Source organism: Choloepus didactylus, chromosome 1 (genome assembly GCF_015220235.1).
Source record: "Choloepus didactylus isolate mChoDid1 chromosome 1, mChoDid1.pri, whole genome shotgun sequence".
Classification (NCBI taxonomy): Eukaryota; Metazoa; Chordata; class Mammalia; order Pilosa; family Megalonychidae; genus Choloepus; species Choloepus didactylus.
In genome coordinates, this window is record NC_051307.1 from 223,495,278 (window position 1) to 223,517,434 (window position 22,157).

The 22,157-nt window shown below is 41.5% G+C and overlaps 1 protein-coding gene across 1 annotated transcript in view; it reads right to left on the minus strand.

Annotated features, from left to right (window-relative positions):
* FRMD4B (FERM domain containing 4B) overlaps window positions 1-22,157 on the minus strand; it is a 338,099-nt gene that overhangs the window by 210,316 nt on the left and 105,626 nt on the right. The gene's annotated exons all lie outside the window — the stretch shown is intronic.

Genomic DNA, 22,157 nt, shown 5'->3' on the forward strand with positions numbered 1-22,157 from the left:
TTGGTCTTAGTCTTTGCATTTTTATATATTTTGGCAGATAGTGTTGGTCATGTCTGCATAAGCCATTTCCCCCTTTTTCAGAGAACTGGATTCTGTAGGTGGCCATTTGCCATGTCCCAGGGATGAATTATGATTGGTCTAAGGGAAGGCCCAAGATATAAAAAGAAGCTTTCTAAGGAGTTCTGGAAAATATTTATCTCTTTGAGGAGATGGAGGAACACAGAAGAATCTTGTCAACACACTTGATTCCTGCTTAGGAGACTTTAGGATGAGGAAATGATGCTTCGAGCAGCAGCATCCATCTTGTGACCATGAGAACATTTGTTGACATCAAAGATAACAGGGAAGAGGGTGGTAAAGTCCTGCATGACATTGTACAGATGCCAAACCAACCTGAGAGCAGCCTACTTCCAGATAACTTGTCACAAAATATAAACAATAAATGGCCTTGCATAGTATATTGTGTATCTTGTTACTTTCATTTGAAGACATCTGAAAATTTACCACAAAGCTACAGTACTTAAAACATAATGGTACCGGTATGAGGGTAGACATAGAGATAAATGGAATAGATTTGAGATCCAGAAATAAATCCTTACATCTATGGTCAACTGATTTTCAGCAAGGATGTCAAGATAGTTCAATGGGAAAGAAGAGTTTTACAATAAGTCATGCTGGGACAACTTGATATCCACACTCAAAAGAATGAATTAGAACCCATACGTCATATCACATACAAAAATCAACTCAACATGGATCAAAGACCCAAAATTACAAGCTAATCCATAAAACTCATAGGCAAAAACTTAGTGGTATATCTTCATGACCTTGGATTAAGCAATGGTTTCTTAGATATGACGCCAAAAGCACAATCAACAAAAGGAAAAACAGATAAATTGGACTTCTTCAAAATTAAAAACTTTTGTGCTTCAAAGGACACCATCAAGAGAATACAAAGAAAACCCACAGAATGGGAGAAAATACTTGCAAATTTTATATCTGATAAGGAACTTACATCCAGAACATTTAAAGAACTACAACCCAATTATAAAAAAGACAAATAATCCAATTTTTAAAATCAGGCAAAGGATTTGAATAGATTTTCTTCAAAGAAGATGTATGAATGTGTAATAAGCACATGAGAAGATGCTCAACATCATTAGTCATTAGAAAAATGCAAAATCAAAACCACAATTAGTTACCACTTCACACCCACTAGAATGGCTATAACAAAAAGACAGAAAATAGCAAGCTGATGAGGATGTGGTGAAATTGGGACCCTAATGCATCGCTAGTGGGAAAGTAAAATGGTGCAGTCACTGTGGAAAAGTTTGTCAGTTCCTTAAAAAGTTAAACATAGAAGTGAAAACATATGTTCAAACAAAAACTTTTACACAAATATTCATAGCAGCACTATTCATAAGTAGCCCAAAGGTAGGAACTACCCATATTTCCATCAACTGAAGAATGGATAAACAAAAGTGGTATATCCATACAATGGAATGTTATTCAGGCATAAAAAGGAATGAAGTACTGATATATGCTACAACATGGATGAAGGCTGAAAACTTTATACTAAGTGAAAGAAGCCAGACAAAAATGGATATTTCCACCTATCCATAGAGACAGAAAATAAATTAATAGTTGCCAGGGGCTGGAGGGAGAGAGGAAAGGGGAGTGACTGCAAATGGGTATCAGGTTTCTTTAGGGGATGGTGAAAATATTCTGGAATTAGATAGTTGTGATAGTTGCACATCCTTGTGAATATACTAAAAAAGAGTGACTTGTACTTTAAAGGGGTGAATTTTATGGCATAGGAATTATAGCTCAATAAAAAATAACTAAAAAAAAGCAATAAAGTACCGATATATACTATCATATGGATGAATCTCAAAAACATTATGCTAAGCGAAAGAAGCCAATCATAAAAGACCACACATTGTATGACACTATTTATATAAAATGTCCAAAATAGGCAAATCTATAGAGACAAAATTTAGATTAGTGGTTGTCTAGGCCTGAGGGAGGCTGAAGGAAGGGAAAGGAAAAATGGATAGAATTTCTTCTAGGGTGGTGAAACTGTTCTCAAGTTAGATTATAGTGATGGTTGTTCAGCTCTGTAAATATACTGAAAGCTATTGAATTGTACACTTAGATGGGTGAATTTTATGGTATATAAATAAATGATATCTCAATAAAGCTGTTATCAAGTTCATAACAGCATTATTTTCAATAGCCAAAAGGTGGAAACAACCCAAGTGTCCATCGACAGATAAGTGGATAAACATGGTATATGAATGTGGTATATGAATATACAATGGAATACTATTCAACTATTCAATCGTAAAAAGGAGTGGTGTTCTTATACATGCTACCAGATGGATGAAACCTGAAAACATTATGTTAAGTGAAAACCACAAAAGGACAAATATTGTATGATTCCACTTACATGAAATATCTAAAATAAGAAAATTCATAGAGACAGAAAGTAGATTAGCATTCACCAGGGGCTTGGGGGAGGGGAAATGGAAGTTATTGCTTAAAGTGTACAGAGCTTTTGTCAGGGTGATGAAAAAGTTTGAGTAATGAAACGTGGTGAAGGAAGCACAACATTGTAAAAGTAATTAATGCCAATGAATTGTACATTGAAACATGGTTAAAATGACTAATTTTATGTTATATATATGGTACCACAATAAATCTGTTTTGAATTTTAAAGAGCTGTTACCAAAAAAAGGTAAAAAAAAAAAAACCACACACACACATAGAACATATGTTAAACTATCTACATTTGCTGAATATTTCACAGTGAGCATGTAGTACTTATATGTTCAGAAAAAGCTGTTGAAATTCCTCTTGATTTAGGAAAAAAAGCCTATTATATAAAATAAAGTAAAAATAAAACCAGTAAAAATACTGTACCTGAACTCAATTGTCCAAGTAAATGCATGCTTATTAAAAACAAACAAACAAAAAACTAGAGGAAAATATGCCACATTGTAATAGTAGAGATTTCTGAGTGGGATCATTGGATGATTTGTAAATTTACTTCTTTGGCTTTCTTTTTTTGGTTTTCTATATGAGCATATATTACTTTTTAATTTCTAATTGTGAAGTATCCATGTACACATACAAAAGGCTATCTAGTAAATGAAATGTAAGCCTCTCTCCCATTCTTGTCCCCCACCTCCACATCCAGGGCTGCCATGTAAAACTGTTTGGGTTGTTCACTGCACAACTGCACCTGGCTGAGGCAGTGAGTAGGGCTTGTAATCTAGCCAGGCTCTGATGAATAAGCCATAATTCATGGCTCTGAGAAAAGAGTCTTTTTCTTCTAAATTACACAAAAGTGCTATGTAAGCTAGTGGCAGCCCTTTCTTTTTCCTCTTTCCAAAAGCTATCACTGTTCCTAATCTCTTGTATATCCTCCCAGAGACAGTCTATATTACCCAAACATATGCATCAAATTATATACATGAAAATGTTATTTTAAAAGGGAAAAAAATAGCAGGAAAAGGCAATGCTATATAATCAGAATTCAAGTACTTGTAGAGAAGCCATTCAAGGCAACATGGTAAAATTGGATTTAAAGTTAAGGAAGAAAAATTATATGAGTTTGGGATTGTTTCTGCTTGAGCAGTCCCCAATCACATAAATGGTTTAAGCAGCAAATGAAACTGGTTGTATCCATTGCTAAGTGGGCTGATAATTGATAGTACATTCACCCCACTCCCTATAGCTTAGAAGAGCATGGTGGTGTGCTTGTGGTCCAGCTTTCACTGGGGAATGCTTTAGGATTTTGATCTACAAAGAAACCTGAGAATGGAGAGTCCTCATGTGAGGCCTGGCACTTCCACTTCATTCAATCTAGTGGCCTTCAAAACAAGGAGAACTGCTCAACAGAATTCCCAAGGCACTCACTTAATTTGTATTTGAACATCTCTATAGTCATTCAACTTGGGCTGACATTTCTACTTGTGAAGGGAAAAAGGAGAAACAGCAACTATGTTAAATTATGAGATTTGATTACAGGGATTACTCTGTAATTCTGAATAACCATTTAAGCATGTTGTCTATATTTCTGTTTTATGTTTTGCCTCATTACAGATGGCCATACTGTTTGTTTGTTTGAGTTCCAACCCTTTTGTCTCTGACTCTTCATATTGACTATTCCTTTTATCCTAAACACTCCTTCCCTCCCCCCAGACTTCATCCAATGAACTCCCATTTATCTTTCATCTGAGCTTTAATGCTGATCCCCCCAGAGCTCGTGAGCTCCCCACCACAGCAGCTTCAACTTCCCCCATAATGGCATCCAACACGCTTAAAGTTCTCTGTTTAATGCCTGATTTCCCTTCTAAACCATAAGCTCCATAAGTGCAGGGACCATGCCTGTCTGGTAACCACCATAACTTGGGCATTGGCTTAGCACAGTGCCTGGCTCATAGTGAGTTCTCAATAAATATCTGTTAACCGAGTAGATGGAAATGTGAAAGTTTTTTGTGGCCTTACAAAAAGAGAGCAACACCTCTCTCTCTCTCTCTCTCTCTTTTAAAAGGTGCAATTTAAGAGAGAGCTTTAATGATTAAGAGCCAAGAATAACAAAGCTTGGAATCTACTCCTCAGGTCTGGAAGCAATCTCCAAGGAAAAAATAATAATAATAAAAACCCAAAAAACCACAACCCAAAACACTGGGATAAAACAGTTGAGACCCAGAGGGTGGTGAGATGGCCTAAGAAAGAGTTGGGACTTGCATGCTAAGAAAGAAGGTGGCAGACAAGATCTCTGTATCGGAGCCATATTAATCTTAATTTGACCTGATTGAAGCAGGTCTTGACAGTAGGAACAAGGATTATCCATGACATATTTGTTCCTCCTAAATGGCTTTAGTTCTCTAAAGCCCCTTTCAAGAGTGCTTCGGGACATTCAGAAACTCGGTCTGTTTTTACTACTTCAAGTTATGCTGGAAGCAGGATAAGACATGAACTCATCTGCCTTGTGGAATTGTTCCCTGTTTCTACTTCTAAAATAGAATACTTAAGTCTGTTAACTGATTAACTATAAGAGTCCAGATAATGTTAACAGTCACTGGCATTCTTTGCTTCCATTTTGAATGCCATTTTCCATATGTACTACTATATGGTTTGAGAGAGGATAAATTATTAAAATAAGTAGTTTAAGATATGCAATATAGAAATATACAAATATGCAAGCATTATATTTATACGATAAAGCACAACTGCCATAAACATCAGATTATGTTAAAGCTGGAGAAGAATTTTTAAAAGCTCACAATTACTGAAATATGGTTATATGGAGAGCAAAGCATCTGATTAATTTAATTTCCTTCCACACCAGTGAAAATACATGGAGACAGGGCTTCTTAAACTATTCCATCCAACTAAACTACATGGCAAAGGGGAGTGAATATGTACCATCAGGCCCTAGGGTTATGTCCCAAACCAATTTTAGCAATCAGAAATTTCTTTGAGTTTACCTGTTTTCTCCTAAAAGTTCACGTGGATTTTATATTCTTCTTCATAACATACCTCTTTGATTTTTTCCTTAAAATACATTAAATAAAACTGATACTCTCGGAAGATGGACCGTGTGTTTTATTTTTCTCCATAATCTCTTGGGACACCTTCCAATACAATCTGATGAGGACAGTGCATGTATCCCAGTGTGAGAAGCACAGAAGCAGACAATGGGGAGGGAATACAATCATTATAATCTATACAGATTTCAGAAAAGCATTTAGTTTAGTAAAAATAAGGTTTTTCATCAATGAATCATTAAATGTGGTGGCCTGTGCAAAGACAATTCTGGAATTTCATAGAGTCTTCAATCATAGCGCATACCATACTGTAGTGAATTTTTCATTCTCACGTCTGCCCATCTGTTATCCTTATGGGATGATCACCCAATGTCCACTACACTCAAAATGATCAGCCTAAGCCAGTTATGGCAACCCCATTCTCCTTGTCAAGTGATTGGTTTAGGAATGTTCACGGGATCCAGTCTTGGCCATTACAACGTATGGGAGGTAAAGACCTACTGTGGGGGCCTCTGGGAAACCTTGCCTTGAACTCCTAGAGTCAGCTTGAGGACGACACCAATTCAGAGAGATGATTTAAGCAAGACAATCACTGACACGGGTTACTGGAACTTTCATGTGTTATGTGACCTGTCCTACCTGAGGATGTCCACTTCTTTGAAACAATATATTTCCTTACTGATAAAGCCGATTAAGCCAGTTTATGTGTGGGTTGTCTGTCACTTTAGGCTATCCTTAATGATATATATTTTATATTAGACTAGAAGCTTCATCAAGGGCAAGATCTATGTTTTATTTACTTTGTATCTCCAGCGCCTAACACAATAACCCACATACAGTAGGGGCCTAATTAATGTTTGTAGGATTGAAGTGAACTAATTATCAAACTTAAAATGTGCAAAGTGCATTTTCCAGTGTATTTCAACATTAGGCTCTTGGATATCTAATACCTAAATATATCACCCAGGTCATAGATCCTAGGACATGAAGGTAGGTGAGGCTTGTTGGCTTCAGGAAATAGTACTACAAATGACAACGATGTAGTAGTAAAATAGTACCCGGCAAACAGTAATCAGCAGGAATAAAGAATGAATGAGATACAAACATGGAAATGGCTGGCTAAAGACTAAATGAAAAAGACCCAAGAGTCACAGTGACTGCTTTGTTTAAAGGAGCACAGCCCTGCGATGCCTGGGTTGTTGTATTAACCACTCACATACAGAGTGCAGGACAGCTTTTGTGTTTGTGGAACACCCAGGAGGACATCAAGGATGAGTAGATAATCCTGATGATATTTTGGGGTGTATCTACACTGGTAAAACAGTCTCAGTACAATTCCCACCACCTCCTTTGTAGGAGCTGCTCAGATCACTGAGGTGCTTTGAAACTCGATATGGATTCATGGGCCTCAAACAGGCACCAACATATTCCTCAGAACAGGAAGGTTTGTTTGTTTCTAATAATCCCGAGAAAGGAAGCTCTGGGTCGGGCACTGCTGAGGTGGTTTCATGCCCACCAGTCCATCCTAATATCCTCAGTAACTCAGAACTATTATCACCATCCCTATTTTATAACTGGCCCAATGGGGCAGTTACTTGCATTTGCCAAGGAACTCATTTATCCAAATGCAAGGGCAGGGGATGCTGTGTAATGTAGATTGTACCAGAGGACCATTTCTAGTGATATAAGAGGGTTCCGTGATAGGGAGATTCCAAGGGGGGAGGAGGGAAGCCTTCTCCAGCCACCAGATACACAGAGAAGCAAACCTCACGCCTGCTATTCATGCTTACCCCTGAGACTCTGAAATGTCCACTGCTGCCCAAACCCAGTCACAGGATCCTTCACAGAGACACAAAACAGGCTGGACAGGTTTTGAAGTGTAGAAACCTGAAATATGCATCTAATGCAATCAGCCTGAAAATAAAGGAGGCTTAAGGGCATGGTTAGACCTTAAAAGATGAAATGTACCCTACTTGTGAAATACAGTACAGCATTCTCCTCCTCCCCCAGCCTCCTCTCTCCCTCTCTCTCTCTCTCTCTCTCTCTCTCTCTCTCTCACACACACACACACACACACACGTTTCTGTTTGCATTTTTATTCTGCCTAGAATCAGGGACAAGTCTTTCCCTAAAGAATTATTTCCTCTGTGTTCTCTTAAAGGAAAGTTCAAATAGGCAATCCAGTGCAAATGCATTTTTTCCCATGAGATTTCTAACTAACACTAGAACTCTGAAAAATTAAAATTAAAAAGCTACAGGCTTTCTAATCTATAGGATTATTTTCACAACATTATTTTCCTTAATATTAAGGATGAAAAAATGTAATTCTACATCTGAATCCTGCTTATTAGAGTTAGAAGTATCAGATAATATAATACCATATATTGATTTCTTGTTATGAAGTAGCCATTAAGCATTTAATCTTCAACACAACCTATGATATAAGTCTTCTTATTACTGCTATTTTATGGAGAGCAAAACTGAGCCTTAGAGAGGTTAGGGGAGTGAGGGGTTCGATTCAGACCCGGGAGAGAGCCAGACCTCAAGGTATAGCACTAAGTTTCATGCTTGGTACTGGGTGAGGCTGGACACAAAGCAGGTCAATAAAGACAAAAGGCCAAGTTCATGTGTCCAGTAAAGGAGGGCAAGGCACGGGGAAAAGTGAGTCAGGAGGTTCAGAACTAAAAACTCCACAGGACCTGATAGAGGATGCAAGACGTCTTGTGATACTCCCTGTGTGTCTACCAAGAGGGCAGGGACCCAGACTGTCTTCCCGCCACTGTGTCCACAGTGCTGGCGCAGAGCAGGCCCGCAACAAAAGCTTGCCAAGCGCAGGCAGGATTGAATGGGGTTAGAAACTTAGTCCAGCAGCCTGGGAGAGAAAGGTGGGGTGCCAACAGGTGGGGTACACTGAGGCTGTAAGGTCTTTATTTGTCAAAGCTCTTTGCTTGCAAACTGAAACACAATTCAAACTAATTTCAACAAAACAAGGGATGTATTGGCTTCCAAGACCACACCAGGGAACAAGCAGGGTCAAGCGGAACCTGCAGATGTCAAGAACTTTCTCCTCACTCTTGCTGCTACTTCTTTCCCCTCGTTCACTCATTCTCTGGGTGTGGTCACCACAAGGTATTACACTAAGGACAAAGGCACTTCCTGGTGAATGTCCTTAAAACCTCCCAACCAGAAAGGAAAGAGCTCTTCTCTGCTTGCTCCAATTGGTTAAGTCATGGGCGAGGATGCCAACTGATTATCATAGGCTCGGTGGCCAGGGTGGAGGAGGCGTGTGGGTGGGTGCCAGGGTCCGGGAGGGTCAGGTACCGTGACAGGCAGTCCCCTGCAGGACAGCTTCGTCGCAAATGTGGAAAGAGCATTTCTCCCAGTGAAGGGAGTTCCTGTTACCAGAAGAGATGGTGGGCAGCAGAAACAGCAGATGTTCTCAAGGTCCTTGACTTTGAGGCAAACTGATACCCAAGTTGAGACGGGAACCACTGCAAAGCCATGGTGACCTTGCTCTGGAACAGAGCCCTCTATCTGGCTCTCCCTGAAACTAGTGTCCCAGTCCTTTCCACATTCATGCCAGGAATTAAATACGCCATGGTGACCTGCTTTCTGGTCTGCAGAAAGTACCTCCTAGTTCCTTGGCAGCCCCTCAAACTCAAGGTGGAATTCAACTTAGTCTCCCTTAGTGGAACAGTACCCCCAGGAAATGCACTGCATTAATAGTAAGAGACTTTATATTAGTGTCATTTCAAATAATATGATTTTGGATTTTCAATGATTTGGCAATATACTCAAGGGATGCATCGTTGGTTGCTTTTTCACCCAAAGAATGTAACTGACACCACATTGTTAATGGACCTAAACACTTAAAGCATTATTAAAAAGTCTGTCACTCTTGCCATCTGAGGGGGCATTTCTTATTCCCTTTTCATAATCTGGCAAAAAAAGACACAGGTGCCAACGGCTAAAATTTTTGCCAAGGTTGATTAATGCTTTTAAATGGCCAAAGGCACACTCACACACACTCACTGGTTCAACCCCAAAGCTCCAGATGAACAGGGGCTCTGGGGGAACTGGCACCGGGTTCCAACCATCACTTCACAGCAGTGCATGTCCAACTTTGCGGTCAAGATGCTGACTCTGCGAGGCTCACCAAGGTTTCCCAGTGCCTGTGGATCCTCCTGGGCATCAGATATCATTTCCACAGGCTCAGATGCTCCCCAGCTAGCACACAGCAGCATTTTCCTCTCCTGCCAACTGACCCTTTCAACAGCTGTGCCACATTTCCTTTGTAAAATATTTACTATCCTTCCTGTCTTCTTCTCCAACTTCCAGAGGAAAAAGAAGCAAGAAAGTGCTAAGTGATGCCACCTCCTCTTTAGCAATTTATGTCACACCTCCCCCTCAGAGGCAGTTTCAGTCAGTTCTGGAGCAAAAAAGGTGGCCTCTGGCCAGGTCCCCACAGCTGTCAGGTCTTTCTTTAGCCAGTTCTTACCTATCACCATCAACGTCAGGTCTTTGAGCAAGTTATCTGGACCAGGAAGAGATCCATTCCTCAAGTTCTCCCAACCATATATTCTGATGGTAAGGAACCGGGAAGGTATTCGAAATGAGCGTCTTTGGGGGGCATTCCAGAAATTTGAATAAACCAGAGTAAGAACACGGGGTGAGCATGGCCAGGTTTGAAAAAGATAATAGTGATACAGATGCTCTGACTGCAACCTGACAATACTGTATATGTGCTTTAAGCTTGGATGAATTCAACAATGACACTTGGTAGTAAGAGAGCGCATTAGTCGTGAAAAAGAAGGAGAAAACTACATTAACAGGGCCAGCACTTCCACCCTGAATCCACTCTGAGAGTAAGCATGAGATGGGCCTCTTGAATATTCTCAATGGCCCTGAGTTCCTGGGTATGTCTCACGGTGTGAGCACTGGACAGTGCAATGAATCCACTACTTAAAGGAACACATTTTTTACACATGCTCCCTAAAAGCAAGTCAATTTCTTCATCTGGTACATAATCCAAGAAACAGTGAGCTGTTCCAACTGTGGACTTATCAAGAGATGCTGCATCTGTCTGTAACAAAGCACCTCCCCAAACGATGTCCAAGGGCTGTTATATTAATCATGATTTTTGCTTTATGTGATGCTCTGATCTGACGATAGCCACTAAGGCCAAGGATGCAAAATAGTTTCCCATTTGAATACCAACTCCATTGATTAGCAGTAGCTGCACAGGGCATTGCTCTGAGAAGGATTCTGAAGGAAAAGTGCCATGACTGACTAGCAATGTTGGCCATGGATCCAGAATTCAGCAGTGGCTGCACAATTGTCACCCATTCGCTTTTCCTGAGACCCGACAGAGGGTGGGGTGGTGTTTTTCCTTTCCAAACATTAGGCATTCGATTTTTTTTTCTTGTTGGAGCTCAGGTTTGTGAGGTTTCCATTCCTGGCCATGTGGAGAAAAGAGGAATTTGGAGGGGGAATGGAAAAGTATGTACGGAGCTTATTGATGTAGATCAGGAGTCAGCACACTTTTTCTATAAAGGGTCAGATAGTAAATATTTTAGGCTTTCCAGGCTGTCTGGTCTTAGCTGTGACCACTCAACCCTGCTGTTGTAGCATGAAAACAGCCAGAGACAATGGGCTTGACTGTGTGCCAATTACTTTATTTACAAAAACAGGCTGTGTCTTGTTGACTCCTGGCCTAGAGATGAGAGAGATGGGTAGGAGATAAGGCATAGGTGAAATAGAAAGGTGAAATCAGGAGGCAATTTGTTTCTGGGAAGAAAGTCAGTAGCAAACCTGGATAAGTTCCCTCTGAAGTTATGGAGAACCCTGCACTTCCGGGTCCTGAAACATTCCTTTAATTAAGAGTCAATAATGCAATCATGGATTTCTCCAAGTGTGAGCAAGGCTGCCTACCAAGAGTGGTTCAAGGGCCAAATGCCACAGAAGGCATCATCTTGTAGTCTGAAATTTCCATCTTTTGTGTAAGATCCTTGTTGAAAGGTTGCTATGGAACACAATACAACAACCCACCAGCACTTGGGAACGTGTTAGTTAACAGAGAGCAGGGCTGTGATGGAGGGGACCATGGGACACGCAGTTTTTGAACAGAAACTGCTGTAAAACAGGGAAATGAAAACAGAAAAGTGTCAGGACTTGCTGTGCTGGCTGGACAGGGTAGGTCTGGGTGGGGCAGTAAATGAGGGCAGCTCTCTGGAGATTGAGGCCACCAGCCCTTGCAGAGAGCTGTGTGGATTCTGGCAGACGGACAGAGCCACTCTTAGAGCAGGGAAGGCCATGGGTGGGGAGACTTTCAGGCAGGGAGGGGCAGAGACTGGAGGGCTCACCCCAAGTTATGCCAAAGAGAAGCAGGTTAGAAGCCCAGATTTGAAGTCAGATTCTACCCTCTTAGTTCTGTCTTTACTAGCCCTGTGACCCTGCAGGAATTATCTAATTCCTCTAAGGCTCAGGCTGGTCATCTGTAAAAATGAAGAGAAAGACATCTACTTCCTACAGGTGTTAATGAAGAATATATGTCAGATGTCTAAGGGAACAGACAGGTCCTGGCACACAGTGGGTTTTCAGTAAACGGTGCTTGTGATTCTCATCCTACCACTCACACTGTCTCAGCAGGAAACTGGCTTCTGCCTTGTTCTGCACTTCTTTGTGAAGCAGAGACCAACCACAAAAGGAAGGAGGAGTCAGTTACTAGTAAATTCCAGCTTAATCATTACCTTGGAGCTAGATGCCCAAACTTCTCTCCTTACGTTGGAGAGGCAAATCTACTGGGTTGTGGAGAAATTTCAAATAAGAGTTAGTAAAAAAAAGGAAACCAATGCAACCAGGAAGCTTCTTAGGCCCAGCTCCATTTCTCCGTGTCTCCCACCAAATGTTATGATGACTTGGGAACAGGGGTATTAGGGTACCATCCGTCTGTCCTAATAAGGCACAAGGGACATACTGAGTTATTGCCTGGTCCCCTTTAGGCAGCCAAGGAGTTAGCCAGGTAGGCTTAGTGGCCAGCAGCTTCCATCTCCCTTCTTGGGGAGAAAATCTTGATTTTTATACATTATTCACCCCTCACCCCCACAACCCACGTGCTGAGCCCATTCCCCACTTTAGGAGGGAAACCTAATTGGCATCAACCAATTAGCACTCGAGAGGACATTTGACATTAGCCAAGCCATTAGAATCTCAGTACTAGTGCTTGGAATTGCGGGATAAAGGGGCTCTCTCTTCTCCATGTATGTAAAATGCAGATTTTAATGAGGACTAAGAATTCTACAGCCATTCTTGTTACTATAAAAGATGAAAATCTGATAACGAAGTCCATATGTGGGGAGAGCAGAATTGAAAGAATTCAGAGAACCATGCCGGCCTCTTTATCAAACTTCACCTGAAGTTAGGATCCTTTGGATTTCTCAGTTAAATGACCCTGTATGAATTGGGGTTTTATGCTCAATTGAGTTCTTTTCACATCCAGGATCCCCAGACCCCTGGCAATGCCAACGAGAACTCCACCCTTTCTTCAAAGGGATCTGATTTCCTGACAACAAATGCAATTTCCCAGTACACAGGACAGACCCTGGCTTGCTGCCCTGAGGCTATACAGCAATAGGACACGGACCATAAAGCTTAACTTTGGCAGCTTCCCACCTTCCTCTCCGAGACCATCCATCTCTTGCTCCTATTTCCCCTCTGGCCTGACACTTCTTTCGGAAAGAATTGCCATCAACCTAGTCTGACCAATTTCAAGTTCCAAAAGTAGGTCTGATATCAGCTCTAAATAATGATGTCTCCAGTCACTACTGGCATTCTGTGCAAAAGATTGGCTGAGTGTGTGACTGTATGAGTGAGTGTGTGTGTACAAGTGTGTGAGTGTGAGTTCGCATGAGTGCATGAGGATATGAGTGAGTGTGTGAGTTCATGAGTGCATGTATGAGTGCTTGACCGTATGAATCAGAGTATGAATGTGAGTGCACGCATGTGTCTGTGTGTGAGTGCTCAAGTGTGCACAAGCTGTTTCTGGAAAAGTACTCCACCTAGAGGTAGTCTGTCCTCTGTTGACACAGGGATTAGGTATGACCCAGGACTAGCCACTGAGAAGCTGGAAAATAGCAGGACAATTTAGCTACAAAGCACAGCATCCTCTTTTTATAAGAGTAATCCCTGAAAGGTAATGGAAAAGGGAAAAAAAGGGAAGCCTATTTTTCTTATAATGGAGAACACAACTTTAGACAGACCTAATATCTGAAAGTCTATACATAGCCTATAGAACAGGGGCTGCAAACCCTGGTGGGTCCATTTAGTGAAACAACAGGAGTCGTCGGCAGTGTTCTCTTGTGGCAAACTGGAGATCCCATCGACTACCATTCAGCTCCAAGTATTGACAAGTCGTCATGACAGCCCAGGGTGCCAGACTTGGATTTAAAACAAAGCACATCAAAGCAGGTTGTCCAGATTTGTCCATGAGCCACCTTGATTTTCTGCCTGGAGGACACTAATTCACATAGTAGCCAAACTGTAAGTCACCACTTTGCAAGCTGTGCTATAAATACTGTGTTGCTTCTTTAAATTCCAGAAGGCTTAACTTACGACTCCTTTAAATTCTCTTTGCCCTGAGAGGACTGACAGATATGACTCAACTCACAGAAGGTACAATTGACCACCCCCACCTCAGGCTGAAGCAAGGTGCACCCAGAGGATGATTCTTGGGCCTCAGAAACATCAGTTAAACCTAGGATGAAAGGGAGGAGTTGACAGCTTTGGGCTTCTGCATTATATTTTTACCCCACAGGATATGAATCATCTCAAACCCAGTCCCTCAACAGGATAAACCTCTTTGTCAGAAGTATAGGAATTGGAACTATTCTGTCTTGTTGACTTCATAAAAATATTTGACTACTAAACAACGTCTCCAGTTCCAAAGTTGACTTCCAAACTCTGTCTAAGGGAACTTTTAAGAAGTCCAGCAAATAAAACAGTGAGTAGTTTCCAATAGCCTGGAGAGCCATCTAGGGACATGGTGGTGACATAGTTCACAGTGGAATTCCAGTTAATGATATACCAGCCTCAAATCCTGGTTTCACCACACTTTTCTTAAAGTGGGAGATTACCAAGGGCCAGGCTTTTGAATAACAATCTATATTGAATCAGAATAAACTCCTGACTGCGTGATTTCAAAATCTGATTGTCTTTAAGAAGCCGAGTTGCAGAAATAAGTGGTTGAACATTCAAGCATACAGTAGAAATATTAACCACCTGTTGATCTGGCCAGAAAGCTCACGTCGCTCTAGACGACAGTTAACAATAGCGAATATTTTCTTGAGTGTTAACTATGTGCCAAACACTGCTTTAAGCACACTTCATCTAATTAAGACAAATATAATGGTCTGGAAATCTGTACATGGCCTACAGAACAGGAGCTGCAAATAAATATTTCTCTGGGCTGACCCTCCTAGGGTTTTCCTGGGAAAAAAGAAACAAAAAACGATGAGGTGGGCATTATTATTATTATCCATTCCCTCTTTTTTTAAGGTGAGGCAGAGAGGGTTTAGGAAAATTACACAAGGTTTCACAGTGAGTATAGGTGGTGGAAGCAGGTTTCAAACCCAGGCATTCTGACCCCAAAACTTATGCTAACTACCTCACGGGACTGAAATGCAGACTCAAAAGTTGGAAGCTGAGACCTTTTGCATTAGAACAGAGAAAAGATTAAATGGAGGACATTTGCTGAATACAGTTCTTACAGGAAAAGGGTCACTGGAGTTAGACTTTATGTGGATTGGTCAGTTTTCAGAAGGCTGGTTTCATTTTATTGACTCCTATTTCTTTGATACTCCAAAAGTTAGTGAGAGTGCAGGGGAGTGTAAGTAGGTAGAAGTGGGAGGGGAAGAGATCAGAGTGATATGTGGAAGGCTTGAAGTAAGCAACAGAAATAAGATAGCCCCTTGCTCAAAGTTCTTCTCGGTAGAAGCCAAAGAGAAATTCATTTGGCTGCGATTCTTTTTAAAACACGAAGAGCTGAAATGTAATGTAGTGTCATGGGAGTTTATCAGGCATTCCTACCTGACTATCGCTTCACTCAGGTTATCTGAGATTCAACACCTGAGATAAGTCTCCCCAATCATATGAGTTTGGGTTGTAGGAAAGGGTTGACCTGTGTCAAATGCTGAAGTTGGGGGCTCTGGGAAGCAGGGACAGGGATGAGAGCCCTGGGGAGTAGAGAGAGGGGCAGTCACAGGAAGGGTGAGGCAAACTTCACTTCCTCCACAGATTCTCCAAGTTCTGGTTGGCAGTTTCACACCAAGCTAAAAGCTTCTGTGTGGGTGGGTCTCCCAGTTATCCTCACCTCTCCTTTGACCCTGCTATACTAGTTTCCTCATAACTCTATTACAGTAATTCGGGGAGTCTGTGGTAATTGGTTCAACTGCTGCATTCTTAACACCCAGCACAATGCCTGGCTGCACTGGGCACAAGAGTCAGGTCTATTGAACGACTGGATTAAAGATGCCCAACTAGACCAACCCATCAAACCAGCCAATAACATTCGAGTAATGTAACAGCTAATATTTATTGAGCATGGATGAGCTAAATGCTTACATGTATTATTATTTCATTTATCCCCTGGCTACTCTATAACATAGACATTTTCCTGATTTTCTCCTTTTTACAGTTAAGGGAATTGAGGCACAGAGAAGTGAAGTAACTTACTCAAGGTCACTCTGTTAGCATGGACTTCACCAGGCGGCTGCTGGGCTTGGCCCCAGGCAATCTAATATCAGAGTCTGACTCTCAACTCCATGCCTATACTCCCTCATCATATTGTTCTGACTGAAGGCAATTAGGCATTCCATGTTCTTTCACCAATTCTCACTACACTATCTGTCTCAGAACTGTACTTAAGCATAGTCATAGATCATTGTGACCCCATTTCTTACACCAATGTCATCTAATCCTGGCAGTGGTTTTAAGACCAGAGACAAATATGCAACAGGCTTGAAATATCAAGGTTTTTCGCGTGTCTTCTCTTTCACTAGCTTTAGAGTTTGACTTGATTGCCTCATTAATCTCATAGGAACGTGATGAATTCACCACGTACCCAAAAGATGTGCAGCATTTTGAAAGGGAGCAAAATGAAGACAATAAAATCCTGCATTTCACATGCTGTGAGCTGCAGAGGAAAGGACAAGTAGAAAATGGTACAAGATGCACCTAGTTATTTGCCAGAGATGTAGGGAAAAGGAAGTGGAGGAAAATCTATCCTTACTTAATTTCTTCTAACCATCTACCACTTCTAATCATCACCATTGAGCCCATTCTTCTCCCTTAGGGATTTGGAACCTTCTGGAATTCCTTGATTCCAGGCTTTTTTGTTGGGATTTTCATTACAATGAATTTAGTTTCTTTTCAATAAAGATGATGTTGGCCTGGGGGAGAGAGGATGTGCAAATGTTTTGTAGTTTCAACTATGTTTCCCACAATGCGTGTGCTCCCATCTCCAGAGGGAGACTGAAAACATCACACAGCTATATTCTGTTCATCTATAGAGAGCTGCCACAACAAAAGGCAGTTATAGGTAATAGATGCACCTCTGAATAGAACCACAGGATCTTCTTATACAAAACATGCACTGCTCGCCTAAAAAGACCTCAATCAGGAGGAAATAATGCACTGCCTTAACAATGGAGAGATACACACTAGAGAGCAAGGTTATCCATCAAGCAGATGAGTAGCATAAATCAGACTTGGGAAAAAAAGCACAAATCAGTCATGCTCAAAGTATGATTTCCCTCCCTTTTAATGAATTTATATTATGTGACTAAGAACCCTGCATCTTAGAAAATAAATGGTCTTCCTTTCAGCAAGGGAAAACAGTGCTTCCTTTTAATTAGAAGGTATTCCTTCAATGAAAGTCTAGTGGTCCATGGTCAGAAAAAGTCAATAATAATCTTAGATCTCCTACATGGTCGAATCAATGGACACTGTTTATTGCTGCAGGTTAGCATTGCCATTAAGTTTGGTTTGATGTGTAGAATATTCCAAGGGGCTGCATTTCAACACCACCACAGGTGTTCCCCTGAATGAGAGGACAAGCCTTGGAAGAAGGCCCAGCTGGGCTTCTGCAGGTGACGGTACTGTCCTCCAGGGACTCTTACGGGGTGCTCTCTTCCTAACTTTGCTTATACTTATGCTAGAATCTACAGTCCACTGACCTTTTAAGGTATTGACCACTGCCCAGTGAGAAGAAAGGGATATTAGACATCTGTCTTTTAGAAGCAGGCAGTGATATGAGTCAATCACTCCATGGAGGCACAAAAAGCCCCATAATGGCTTCTCAAGACTAGGCAACCACCCCCAAAGAGAAGCAGGGGTTCCACGATGAAGTGGAATGGGGAATAGACTCCTGCCCTCAATTGTTCTTTCATTTCAACCCTATGTACCTGACCTTTCAGAAACATCTATGTCCACAGTCAGGCCCCTGTCTACCCCCCAGTCCTGCCTTGCTTCCCTCTCATTTCCCTCCCACGCCTCTAATGCACAGTGCCATCAGGTCATATGGACATGTGTCTCCATACGAAACCCTCTGCCTCTTCCCTCTCAATCTTCAACTCTCAGCTGTAAAGTCATGTCCAGGGGAAGGCCATCCACAGTCCCTCCAAGTAACCTCCTAGAACTGCACTTCTTTTCTCCAGATTTATCTTGGTCTGTGATTACACGTTTTTTCATGGGATTATTTAATCTTTTTCTTTTTCACCAGGCTGCAGGGCAAAGTTGGAGGACTAACACTTCCTCATTTCAAAACCTACTGCCAAGCTACAGTAATTAAAACTGTGTGGCACTGGCATAAGAATAGACTTATAGACCAATGGAATAGAATTGAAAGTCCAGATAAATCCACACATGGCGAGTTGATTTTCAATAAGGGTGCCAAGTCCATTCAATGGGAAATAATAGTCTCCTCAATAAATGGTGCTTTTTCAACCATAACACACACAGATTATAACTAATAACGCATGTTCACTAAAAAATCTATGCTACGGACACAGAGCAATTTCACTAATAAGCATCACTCTGAATTGGGTTTAGATCATTTGGTAGGAGGTTAACTTGGTGTGGCAGGCAGAATTCTAAGATGGCCCATTGCTCTCCACCTTCTGGTGGTATGCCCTGTGTAATCCCTTCCCTGAATTTAGTTGGGGCTTGTGACTTGCTTGCAGCCAAGAGAATGTGGCAGGGGTGATGGGATGTCACTCCCAAGACTATTCCATTTTAGCAGATTGGAGAGAAAGATGCTCTCCTGCTGTCTTTGAAGAAACAAACTTCCAATTGCGGGGGGGGGGGCACATGGTGTGGAACTGCTGAGGCCTCCAGGAGCTGACGGCCTCAGTCCTACAACTGCAACAAACTGAATTCTTCCAACAGCCAGTGAGCTTGGAAGAGACCCTGAGCCTCAGACCAGATCGCAGTGCTCGCCAACATCTTGATTTAAGCCTGCTGAGCCCTGAGCAGAGGATCCAGGTAAACAGTGCCCGGACTCCTGACCCAAGGGAACCATGAGATAATAAACATGTATTGTTTTAAATTGCTAAGTTTGTGCTAATTTATTACACAGCAATAGAAAATGTATGCACCTGGTTTGCAAAATGTTCATAATTGAGGTCTGAGGTGGAGAACGGGTAAACGTAGACAGCCCAAATAAAGAGAATCAACTGCACCAAATGCTCAGGTAGCAAAGTACAGTGGGAAGAAAATGCATGCTGCAGCTGTGAGCTGGTTGAAAGCCAGCAAATGGACTTATACACTAACTGGGAAATAAATCGGGAGACAGATTGGGGGAATTTAGAAATGGAAACTGGGAGGGGTTTACAGGACTCTTTCGACTGCAGGGACAGAAATCTGATCCAAACTGGCTTAAGCAAACATATATAAATAAATCCAATCCACACGAACGTGGGGGAGTTTATTGGTTCATGTAACTGAGAAGTCCAGGGTTATCTGGCTTCAGGCACTGTTGCTCAGTGTCAGTCAGACTCTGTTTCTCTCTGTCTCAGTTCTCTTTCCTCAGTGTCAGCTTCTCTCAGGCAGACTTTCCCTGTCTTAGTTTACCAGGGCTGCTAGAACAAATACCACAGCCTAGTGGTATTTGCTTAAACAACAGGAACTTACTGTCTCACAGTATGGGAGGCTAGAAGTCCAAAATCAAGGTGTCAGCAGGGCCATGCCTTCTCTGAAGTCATTAGCATTCTGGCAATGACTTGCCAGCCACCCACCACTCAATCTCTGCCTTGGTCATATAGCCATCTGTCTTCATCTGTCTTCTCCTCCACCTCCGCCTCTGTGTCCACATTTCTTCTGCTTATAAGGACTCCAGTCACATTGGATTAAGGTCCATCTTGATTTGTTTTGGTCTCATCTTAATTAATAGGATCTTCAAAGATCCTATTTACCAATGAGTTTACATCCACAGGACCAGGGGTTTACTTGACCATGTATTTGTAGGGGACATGATTCAATTGATAACATACCCTTGCAGTGCCACAGATGGCCACTAGCAGGCCCAGACTTAATCCAGCTGGTTCAGCCACCTCTGTGGAAAGAGACATTCCCTTTCCCACTAATACCAGCAGGAGTTCCTCAGTTATCCCTCCCTGGCTCTGACTGGTTGAGTCTGTGTCACATGTCCAACCCTGACACCAGAAAGGGGGTTGGGGTGAAGATGGGGGTGGAGGTAGGGGGTGTCTGCACCACCGAAGCCCAAAGGAGAGTTGGGATTCTCTTACCAGAAGATGGATTGGATGCCGGGCAGGCAAAAATCACAGGTGCTCAGTATCCAAGCATGCAACATGGTGGAAGTACCTGGTTGCCAGCTCTGTACTTGGGAAAGGAACGGAAGGGGCCATTTTAAGTCAAGAATCAAGAAGTAAATAGTAGTATCTATGCAGAGCCACAGAGCAGAACCAGCAGGATGAGATGTAGGAAGAAATGTTTGTGGTGGATCTGCTGAAGGTCATAAACAAGCTAACCCCTGGGATAGGTTTCAGAAGGGGTATAGCCTGATTAAAACAGCAGAATCCCACTCTACCAAATGCCTGTAACTTGTATGCAAAGGAAAACCCTAAAAATAGTTGTTACATCTTCTCCATTTTAAAGCCATTTTATGTCACAGGTACCATGCTTTCTCCTCATATTCATTATCATATCTATTCCTCACCAATGACCCTACGAAGTAGGTACTTTTTTACACTTGAGAAAATTCAGGCCCAGGAGGATAAGTGACTATGCTGAGGCCACTGATCTAGCAACTCGCAGAGCAAGGACTCAGATCTAGGTATGTCCTTGTAGTCACTGAGTTAAACTTTCTCTTTCTGAATTAGCCTTGACTCAAACAGGACAAGAGAATAGAGAAATGCCCAATAAAATTTAACTCTCATGCAGTGAAAGAATATTTCAAAACTTCTTTTTTAGATCTAAGTAAGTACTCTATTTTTGGCCCAAGATTTCATTGACTAGGACTTCAGAGGAGAGTCAAAAGCCCATTGGACTTGGGATTGGAACTCAGGTCAGATTCTCTCTGGCTCCCATGCCCTTCCCCTAATTTTTACAAGATTTCATTTTTAAAGCTCTTTCTCTCACTATGGCTCATTTGATCCTCCCAACAACCCAGCGATACTGAGCACAAACACAAGATTCTCTCGTTTAACAGAAGTCATAGAGCCAGGATTAGAACCTAGATTTGTAATCACCATTATCATCTTGGTTACCTTTTACTGAATGCTTTGTATATACTAGGATCTGTGGTAAGCACTATACATACATATTTCATTTTCATCCTCATAATAAGCTTAAGAGATAAGGACTATTATTATCCCTATTTTATGGATGACAAAACCAACACTCAGAGAGGCCAGTGGCTTGCCCAAGGTTTATACAGTAGCAAGATGGGACAAGAACTCAGGTCTGTAATAAAGCTAACACAATCAAAGAAAACTTTTTCCCACAGTAATTTAAATCTTCTCCTGTAACCATTTGAACCCTTATTTCCTCCACTTGACCTTATAATTAGATATTCAAGTAAGTATTTTTACTTGTAGTTGACTATGATTTAGGAAGAGTTCACTGTCATATCCTTTATGATTTTAAATAGCAGTGCTTTCCTTCAGTAGCTCAAACATGGCGATATGATATACTTACACATGTGCAAAATGATGTATGTAGAAGGTTAGTTATTGGAGCACTGTAATATGAAAGACTGCAAAAAGTCTAAATGTCCATCAATAGAGGATCTGTTAAATAAAACATGCCAATCCATAAGGTAGTATTTTATACAGCTGATAAAAAGAATTTGGCAGCTCTTCATGTGTGGAAGAGTTTATAAGGACAAAAGAGAATATGTGTAGTATACCATCATTTGTCTCAAAACTATATATATATGTGTATATAATATATCATCTATACAACACTGCCTGCCTTCTGGGGTGAGGGGAGCTGGGTGACTGGGGGACAAGGAAAAAAGTCTGACTTACGATTTCCTTATATGCCTTTTGTACCATCTGAATTTCATATAACATTCCTGTAGTACTT